Raw genomic sequence first — 11,200 nt, forward strand, 5'->3', positions numbered from 1 at the left:
TATAAGTAAGTAGCTCAAACTACGCAACAGCACAAGTTCTGCACGTGCCACAGGCAGAGCAGAACTAATTATGTTTTATCAGTCTCAGACTGCTGTATTGTCCCCTTCACTTTTTGACATTGATCTAGTGGAACCAGTGTGTATAAAGACACACTTTCATATTCTTTCTTTTTTTGTAAGTAAAAATATTTCAAAGAAGCCCTTCCCATCAGTAATACCATATGGTTCTATTTTACTTAATTGTTGCTCTACATAAGAAGACTGGAGATAAAAGTTATTTTCTGCAAAGTCACAGCTGTATTGCCAGCTGCATTACTGGCAAAAGTAGTTATTCTAACATTATTTTTTTTTCTTTTTATATTCTTGATATATAGCTTAGATTTATATGTCTTCATTCATTTGCGTAAGCTGCAATAATCTAATGCCAGCTATCTACATCAGAGTCACTAATTTAATGAAAATATATTTAACTGTACCAAGCTTCCTAAAACCATATGGAAAAATATCCCTTAATGTACATACATGAAGCTTTGGGGAAGACAGTCAAACATAATCTGAGGGCAAAATGTGGCCACTTGGTCTTTTGAAAGAAAAGAAAAAAAGCTAGAATTGTACCTAGCCCTCCATCCCCCGTATTGCTAGGAGCCAATTTTTAACAAAGTGTAATTGTGTTAGGTACAATCTGAAGAATACACTATATTCTTTAAAATGCTTAAGGATTAGTGTCTTCAGCTAGGGGGACAATCTTGCTATTGTCTCCAAAGCTTGCAGTCTTGCTGTTTTATCTCAGAGGAAGTTTATTCCTAGATAGCGATCTTCATAACACAGAGTTGAGAATAGAGACATTGACAGTTAGTGGATATAGTTTATTGCTTCTTTATAAAAGCACGATTTAGTAGCAGGAGTGAATATTTGAGTCAGCAAAGACTTGTATTTGCTCCTCTCTGCTAATCTGTCAGTTTTTGCTTATTTATAGATCTTAGGAGCTTCTTTCTAACATTCAGCCATAGCCAATACTTTGTCCGACCATAGGTTTCCACATGTTTTTTTGGAGAGGACACAGTTTAAACTTTAACTTTTATGGTTACATAGGATGTATAAAATGCTTGCACAGAGTGGTTTGTAAGCTGAAAGTTGCACAGATCAGAGAAGATAACTGGCACTAGGGAATTCAAGACAATTCACAAACATGTTCATGTACCAATACATCCCTAAAGTTTTCAGAAGTCACTTTCTAGTGCTCTGTTGGCAGCCTCTGTACTTTCTCTGCCTCTGAAAATTTCTCTCAGTTAGAATATCATCAAAACAGTTACAATTTATAATTAGACATTGAAACTGTTGTCATTATTTTGTTGTTTTCTATGAAACATCATCTACTCTTCTGTTTTTAGAAGAATTACTGTGGTTGGTTGTTATTTTTTTTTACTGCCTTGCCAAATGGATGTTTCCAGAAATAAACAAATAGGATTACCAAAGTGACTTTGTGGGATGACACTCCTCTCTCTCACATGGTCACTGGACAGAATATCTTGAAATGTAAAAAAAGGGTACTATTTTTCTTACTTAAGTTAATTAGCGACATTTTTTGAGACATTTATCTGCTGGAAGTAAATTTACATCAAAAAAATCAGCCACATTATCCCTTATTCCTGTTTAACAAGGTTGACAAATTTAGTTTATTAAATAAAGCACAGTTTAGGAAACTTTATGGTTTTCAGTCAACATTAGGTCCTTTGGCACCTGAATTCTCTGAGCCTCAGAACAACCTGAAGACTCCCAACACTTCACATGTATTTTTCTGTAACACAGTATATGGCTCTGAGAACCCCCAGCTCAAGCTGCAGTCAGGACTGAGCACTATCACCACCTGATGACATTACTTGACTTGTAATGTTAGTTAGCAGTAGTAGTTTCCTACTAGCAAAGACAAAACTTGTGGAACTAGAATCATAGAATCACAGAACGGTTTGGGTTGGAAGGGACCTCAAAGATCATCTAGTTCCAACCCCCCCTGCCATGGACAGGGACACCCTCCACTAGACCATATTGCCCAAAGCCCCATTTAACCTGGCCTTGAACACTTCCAGGGAGGGGGCATCCCCAACCTCTCTGGGCAACCTGTTCCAGTGCCTCACCACCCTCACAGTAAAGAATTTCTTCCTAATATCTAATTTAAGTCTACCCTTCTTCAGCTTAAGGCCATTCCCCCTTGTACTATCACTCCATGCCCTTGTAAACAGCCCCTCTCCAGCTTTCCTGTAGGCCCCCTTTCAGGTACTGGAAGGCTGCCATAAGGTCTCACCAGAGCCTATCTCTCCTCAGAGAAGACAGCAGGTTTCTGTGTGTCTCTGCCTCTAAACCAAAGCCTCTTATCATCTCTGAGCTCCCACTACTTTCCCCTTCTCACCCCAAAACCCCTTCCTGCTCTAAAGCAACACATCTACCGTGAACCCTCCTAGCTCCCCATCAGACACCTCTGCACTGCTCCCAGCCCCCTCCTTTGCCCTTTATTCCCAGGTCCCTGCCAGCTGAGACTTATCATTGCGACCTACTTCTACCCTCCTCCTTTCTGCTACATGTGCTCTGAAAGCCAAACCTCCCAAGTGTTTCACACTCCCATGGGCCACCAGCATCTATTCCTGCCAGCCACAAGCCCTTGTCAACATTTGCTGGCAGTCTAGGCTGGCACCTAGACATGGAATGAATAAAAGTAAGACCAAGATGGGGGCATATGGGGATAGGATATGTCTGGGGGTAGGTTAAACCCAATAGCAGTTGCCTGCTAGTATTACAGAAGTACTTCTGAATAGCAGATAAGAAGTATCCCTGCTTCCTGCAAGCATATTTGAAGTGATGATTTTTTTGCAGTTTCCCATATTTTTTTTAGAAATGACACTTCTAGTAAACTGTTGAAAATGTGCATCTGTCTTTAATAAAGAAGGGGCTTAATTAGCACATCTCTGTTGAATAAGAAAAAAAAAAGGCAGAGAGGCAGGAAAAAGAGATTTATTTTGGTGCCATTTGAATCATAGCTAGCCTAGCATGCAAAGCCTGAAATAATGCTAAAGCTGAAAGAAATGATGTATAAATGGAAAAGTCATCCCCCATGTTTAACAGCAAACAGTAGATGCAATACACCATGTTCTGGTGCAGAAGAGCAGCTTTCCAGTGGAATTATTCCAGATTTACACTGTTGTGTCTGAAATGAGAAACCGTCCCACAGAGCATATGTAACTGTAGGAGTAACATGATATTCTTTTTCCTTGGATGATTTTGTTCAAGCTCTGCTTGAACTGCTACCCACAGCTGGCAGTCAGTAACACGGCCCGGTTGCGTTAAGTGCTGTACAAACATGTAATGAAAGATAGTCCCATACCTGAAGAGCTTGAAATGAGTATCGTATTAGAGGCTGTAGAGGAAGATATCAAACACAGAGAGCAGCGAGTTTGTTATTGACAGAATGAAAATAATCATTTTGGCTGTTAGGCCAACTGTTACCATGTTGTTTGAAGGTGTTATGGAAGAGAAGAAGTTTTAAAAGGATCCTGAGATGGCTTTGTGGATTCTCCTTCCACATGAGGGTAGCAAGAATAAAGGGTCAAGTTGATTTTGTTAAAATTGGACTGACGGTCTAGGTGGGGATCACCAGGTGGGACAGAAAGAGCACTGCTCGGGGGACAGAGCACTAATGCCAGCTTTGCTTTCACACCAGCTGACGTCAGAGCATGGGCCACAGTGGGTGGGTAACCACGCTTTCAGCCCCCTCAACTGATTGTCATGAAGGTGGAGGTGACAGGTGACCTTTTGCTGGTGTGGAAAGACAAAGAACAAAAGCAGGAACAGGACCTAAAAGTCCATAACTTGAAGGTTTAAAAGAGGAAGATAATGTGTCTGAAACAACCAACCAAGAAAATTATGTTTGGAAGACTGTTTTGAAAGTATTTTAATTGAAACAGGACAGATTTATATAAAAACTACAGAAAAGGAGGGAGTGGAAACTATAAGATGCTAATTGATATTGACAGTTGTCAAACTTGTTTTGATTCTGCCTGATATATATAGGTTATGGGAAAAAACCTTACAGAACACAATGAAATGCAAACTACAGTTATCTGAAATAACTGTAAATAAACTCATGACAGAAGCAGATTAATTGTAAGCTGAGAAACAGGGTAAATTAGTACATTTAGAGTTATTGGTGTGCTACCAGAAGCTTCAGGCTTAAAAATATTTAACATGGGCAAATGCTGTGTCCAGAAAAAAATTCCAGCTCAGCTATGACTGCTGTTTCACAGTAAGTAGATAGTGCCAAGCTGATTTCTGTAGAAACTAAAAATAAGCCAGGACTAGGCATGTTTTGTGGGGATTTCTGCTTTAGACATATCAGATTTAAGTTCATACTGTGCTCTTTTTGGGTGCTTTGAAAAATGTCCTAAGATTTGAGTTCATGCAGGACAAGGAAAGGATGTGTGTGTTACTAATAAGAGTATGAGGGTTGAAACTGTGCCTTGGTTTATTTAAACAACCCTCCCTTCATCACCGTGTGTTCCAAGGACGCAGCATGATTCTCAGAAGACAGGTTCATCCCGTGTCTCAATGCAAGTTGAGCGGTAGCACTCGTGGTTTTCTTTGTAGCTTGTTGCAGAGCTAGTTTAACTGAGTAGACATCTGAATCCAGGGTTCAGTAAATGGGGGAAAAAATCTGGGTGTTTATTTTTTTAAAAAAACTTACTATCTTCTTTCAAATAGCCTACTGCATCTGCTGTCAGAGTATGTGCTGTTTCACTTTGTGAGTGACACTGACTCCCGCTCCTGGGAATGTTATCCTTCACAGCTATCCCCAAGGCAACTCTACTGCATTCCAGTGCCGCAGCCAGCCAAAGGAATGAAAACTATTTTCATTTAATCTAAAACTTTCAGAAATTATTAGCAGCTATATATTACCCCCGTTTATGCCACTCAGTGACTGTCAATATTTTAGATTACCATTTAGCGGCTTTATCAGAGTTGTCCATGTTAGAAATTTGATATATTTTTCTTTTTATTAAGAAGCGCTTGAAGAAAGCACAGCCTTGACTTGTAGGCATGTTAATGCAATGCTCTCCATTCAAAGTGTGCCCTAATTTGCTGGTCTATAGTAAATGTTGAAAAACGCTATACAATAACATCTGTTATTACACAATAGTTCTCTATTTGCTTCCAGGGAGCTTACACTAACCCAGCATTGCGTAATTTTTTTTCTTCACATAAAACAATGAGAGCGTATGCTGGCCTGTAAAAGACTGTATGGCCTCAAGTAATAAATACCTCTCAAAGACACTCAGCACAAAACCTCATTGTTAGAGCAGTTTTGCCAGAGAAATTGCACTGTGGCTCGGTCCAATGAAGAGTAGCTGTCTTGATGCTGAAAGATTTAAATTGTCTCAGAAAGATTTCAAAAGAATTCACATATCAAGCAAGCGAGTAAAGTTAGATATGGGCAGTTTGTGTGATTTGAGAGTGACAGGTGCAGTGCTGGCTGCACAGTGTAAGCACAGAGCTGGGGCTGTGATTACATCCCTGACCTTTCTAATAAAATCATACTGTCCTAAAAAATGGGGATAACTCTTTGCTCAGTCTGCACAGACTGCTTTTGGAGCTCGTGTGCCAAGGTGATCATCCTCTCTTTTCTCCTGAATGCACACGACGTGCAGTTTGTTGCCAGAGCAGTTGTAACTTTTTTTTCAAACCATTAAAAATGTGATAAATGGTGGTTTGTAGGTTAAAAAAAAAAAAAAAAGCATTTTGATTTCTTCTGAAATTTTCATTTATCAATGAAAAGTCAAAGGGGAACGAGGGAAACCTCATTTAACTTTCCAGGAACTCAAACAAGCTTAATGTTTTGCCGTGTCCAAGCAAAAGCCTTTTGCTGCTATAGTCTCTGTAAAGAATTTGTTACTATTGTTAGTTGCTTAACATTTGAAATTAGATGTCTTCTGGACAATACACATAAATAAAGAGAGCCAGATGGGATCCATCTGGCCAAATATAGATGTTTACATCTAAACCGGTCCCTATAAACTCCCACTGTAGTCAGTGGCAAGAAAAGAACACTTTCAGGCTTTGATTTATCTCAGGTTAAATTAGATACCTAGAACTAGTCATCTGAATAGCCATTCTTATAGGTCCTATTTCTCCCCACAGATTTCAAAGGGAGTTTAGGGAAACATCCACACTGTAGATACCAAGGTAGAAAGTTCAAGGAGGTGAGTCCTACCCCTCTTATCACAAAAAATGTAATGCCTTAAGCAGTTACTATGGTCTTAGCGTAGATCTGTCTATAACTCTCTTAAAAGATTACATTCAAAAATGTAAAAAGAAGGAGAGAGGTGAGCTATTTATATACTTAACTGGGTTACTTTCGGCAGTGTATGAAAGCTAACACATTTAAGTAAAGTCCATTATACCCTCATGAAGCTACATTTTTTCATAGGATTGCTATTGGTGCAACCCTGTGGATATTAAAAAGGGTAACAAGGAGTAAAAATCAGCACAGAAGTAGCCTTGACAGTGTCATAGTAAAGGATATGCTTTATAATGCACGTTTCCCCTTCCCCTCTCTCTGTTAATGATTATTGGTGTAACGTGCTTTGTATGGGAAAAGCAGAGTTATTATTGGTGGTTCTTCCCTCCTCTATGTTTTAATACTGGCCTCATACAGATTGTTGTGGGCCAAGACCAGTAATTCTCTGTCAATGACTTTAATGAGGAGCAGGAAATAGGGAGATATTTTTGGTCCTTTTCTTTTGGAATGAATGGCCCCAAAAGAATACGATGTAACATTACTCAACTCCAAAGTGAGTAATTCCAGTGGTTCGACAAGAGCATCCCAGTCCAACTTTCAGGGGATGGTGCCTTAGCCAAATAAATGGTAACAGTCCAAAGCAATGCAGGCATCCACTAAGCATTTGGAAGAGCTAGCCCACTAGGACTTGGAAGAGCTAGCCCATTAGGACATTTTTGTTATGCTTATTTATCTTTTGCAATATTAATGCCCTCCTCGCTCAGCTGTAGCAATGTGCCCAGCTGAAGCCTGAAACATGCTGCTGCAATTCTTTGCTACTTTTGCCTGTAGTACATTGTGACTTACAGTACACATAGAAAGGAAGAATCACTTCCTTGTGTTGATTTGCTCTGCATCTTCAGTCTTGAATTTATCAATGAAAAATTTACTATCACCCTGATTATGTTGTTCTTAGTGTCCTGCAAAGGCCATGTTAACATGAAATAGACTTATGTGAAAACTGAGCTTGATGTCCAGTCTGAAAGGAAAGGGACATCAACAACTGTTGATCCCCATAATAGTAGGGCACCCTCTAAGGAAATCAAAGAACTCCAGCAAAATGATAAAATAATAGAAAGTTATAAGCTGATATTTAAATATAGGTATGATCTTTAGTCAAATACTATCCTAAAAAGGGGAAGGTTGAACAGAGAGAAAAAGGACGACAAAAATGACAGACGGCCATAGAGTTCTTGATGTGGCAGAAAGTTGACATGGTGGTATTTGTTCTTCTGCAGATTTGTAATTGTCTTGCTTTTCCTGACACTAATGGATAGATCTAAGAAGTTTGTTTGCAAAGACTATGATCTCCTTGCTTTAGCAGTCATGGTTTGTCCAGAGAGTTAATATGTAAAATGACCTTAATGATGGAAGTCGGGTGACCTCATGCATATGTTGCTGAGATATTCAGACAATCATAGGAGATGTGGCAGCAAAAGGTAGCATTAGAGCACCATGGTCTGTGGTTTGTGTGATTTGGACCACAAACCATAGCTGTGGTTTCTCTGCTGTTAGTTACAACCTTTTCCTCATGAAGCCATACTTCCCAAAAATGAAGGAAAGGCCAAAGACTTGGTATTGTTGAGGCCACATAGAGACATAAGAGGGCTGACCTGAAATTAAGTTGCCTTTGAGAAAGATAGGATCCAAAAACTGAGTTAAACTCAACAGTTTGATGATCATTCAACTACCAAATCTATAAGTTATTGTGGCACCAGCGTTTATCTTGGGAGGACCAGCTACATACTCTAGAGATGGAGGAGTTTCATGAGAAAGATGCAAGACACTGAACATAACTCTTTAGTTAGAGGACTAACCAGCTGACTCTTGTAGCCACTGCAGAACATTTCCTTGAGGAAAAGCTCTGGGAGTTGGTGTAAGATGGGTGGAGGGGCAGCAGGATTTCCTGTAAAATGTAGATACAACCAAATTATGCTTTGTCACAGAGCAACTTGATAGGATTTTTCTTACTAAAAAAGTGTGAGTTATTATTTCCAATTTATTCTTTTTTTCGGTAACAGACTGATTTCATATGATTTAAAGAGGATGATCACAGCTCTTTTATTAGAGGGGTCCAGAAACATTATTGGAAGAGCACGCAACAGAAGGAAGGCCCTGGGACAATAAAGGACACCCTGAAGTTCGTTTTGTACTTGAGAATCTCCACAATAGCACATTCAAAACTGCTAAAGCAGTGATCTTATGGGAAACCATTGTAGCTTTACCTGCCCAGAATTGCCTCATTAAAGCTCTTAAGCATTTCAACATGCTTTATTTTGGATGGCCAGAAAACCTGGAAGATGTGGGAGGGTGCAAAGAGCTCTCTCAAATATCAAAAACTATATAAATAGCAATCTTGACCCCTGACAGCATACAGTTCCAGAGCAGCAATGCACAGAGAACAAGGAGCAGGATGAAAATAATGGCACAAATGTACAGGATGAAATTAATTTTTTGTATCATTCCAATGAAGTCATTCTTGACTCCTGCAGCAAAACAACAGGCCAGATGAGCTGCTGGCATGTTTTACTTCCAAATGGTGTAAAGAGGTGGAGCTTAAAAGGCAAAAAACTCCAACATCATTTAAGAAAAGGACTGAAGAAGACTGTTGAAGTCTTCAATTCCCTTTCCATACCTGCTTTGAAGGTAAGAAAAAAGGTAGTCTAAGTCAACAGAAAGTCATATTCTATAGGATGAGACACCATATTAACAATGATATTATGTTGAGATTACCTTGCACTTACAACAATAGAGAAAAGTTTCTTTAGTAGTTGGAAGCCAGCAATTGCCGTAGCAGCTGCCCCCACTGCAACCTGGAGAAGTTGAGTTCAATGCTCTTGACTTTTGCTCCTACCATGAGCCACTCCACCTGAGCTGCTCCCTATTTGCTGCATGACAGGTTGTCGAGAGTTATGCAGGTTATGTTCCATTGGCATCCATGGAGATCCAGCCCACAAAGGAAAAAAGTGATGACAATTTGGATGTAACATTTTCATCCCAACTTCATCTCCAGCACTCAAAATAGTTTTAATCTGAAGTAACTTCGTTTAAAGGATTTGGATCTGAAGTTTAGATTTACCCCATTTTAAAGATTATATCTTATTACATGATTCAGAGGCAGATGGATGGCCTGATTGCAAACTTCCTACTTAGACTTTTCTCCAGGGATTTGGTTCAGGCTCATTTCTCATTTTCATATAAGCTTGACTGTCAGTTTTTTATTTTTATGAAAATGGACTAATATAACCAAGCCAAAATAATGAAGACATTGCTCATTGTAAATTAAATTTAGAATGCAAAAGTGTCTGTGCCAATTAAAAAAAAAAATTTTTTTCAAAGATAGACTTTGCAGACACGAATTTCAAACCACATTATATTGCTGGAAACTTTTTTTTTCAATGGAAGTGATGACACAACTTTAGATGGCAACATCCTGAATAAAACATTGTAATAAATACTCAAGAATGGTTATTAAGGGAGGGAAAAGACTTGGTATTCATATTACACCATGTAGCCTTTTGTCCCCTAATCTTCAGCCTTATCCAATCTTGAAAGATTTATAGTTTGCTAATTCTATAAGGCAAAAGGACATTCTCCTACCTAGCAAGGTCAGTCAAATCCACTCCAGGCAGTGATCAGTGGATTAACACATGTCACTGAACTCCTTATAACTTTACTGCTGCCAGGACATTTCAGTTAAACACCATGACACTGTGAATGTTGAAATGGACAGCTGCTCTTACCTTCTGGTTGCTGAAGGCATGAGTAAATTAAAACTCCTCGGCAACATGTTTCTTTGGCGTATCCCTGTTTAACAGGGAGTCTGCTCTCATAAGCCTGATAGAGAAATATAAATACTGCTATGTATATACACAGATATATAGTTGGAGACTTCCAGAGCTCTAGAATATTTTTGTTTTGCTCTAGTGGAGTCAAATCAAGTTTCTGACAATCCCCTCAAAATATTAGGAAGAAGTTAGGTTGGAAACAGATACAGAGATTTGCTCCAACTCCACTCAAGTTAAAGTTTTCCCACTGACTTCCATGGGAATAAATCACACTATTGGAGTGGGTGGTCCCTCCGTCCTGCACAGTGGGACAAATCACCCCCAGATCCTAACTCACCATGTGCTGTGGTTTGGACTCACTGCTGCTTTCAAATTTCACGTTTGGCTGAGCTGTGCAGTGGGAGGAGTGCATCAAAGGATGGGTTCTTAGCAGACTGACGCTTTTGTCTTCCCAACTTAGACCCTGGCACAATTTAGAACATCCTAAGGTGTTAAAATCTAAAAATTATGAGCAGCAGTAATCAGTCTTCAAGGGCAACACTGGCAGTTGGAAATCACTGAAACGCTGTAGTAGTTACCCACATCCATTCCCTTGCCATTTAGTCATCTTTGCTGGCTTTATACCAGCTGAGATCCCCCCAAGCATATCCTCATTTGGCCTTTAGAATCACTAGAAAAATACAAGGGAACTGGAACTGAGCTGTTGTCTGCCTTCTGCCATGGTGCCTGGTTTTTCAGTCGTGTGTCATACCTCTGCTCAAGACCAGTAATATTTCGAGGAACTGATTTTCACTGGTGCTCTGAGAGAACAACTAGAGCCAGCAGCAGCATCCTTCAGATACTGGTAAAAAATTATTTTCCTTTCAGTGTTTCAGCGCATGTTAGCAGCTGTCCTTTGCTGGCCATCTTGGCTAAGGTATACTGAAATCATGGAGCTATAAAAATTTACATAAGCTGAAAGCTGGATCCAATATTTATTCCTTGTTTTCTGTAAAGTAACTGAATAACTTGCTCTTGAAAAATATATTAAAAAAGTAAGCGTAACAGTCTTTGTCCAGATCCACAAAGGTAGTAGACTGCCATGACGCCT

This window comes from Balearica regulorum, chromosome 3 (assembly GCF_011004875.1).
Source record: "Balearica regulorum gibbericeps isolate bBalReg1 chromosome 3, bBalReg1.pri, whole genome shotgun sequence".
Lineage (NCBI taxonomy): Eukaryota > Metazoa > Chordata > Aves > Gruiformes > Gruidae > Balearica > Balearica regulorum.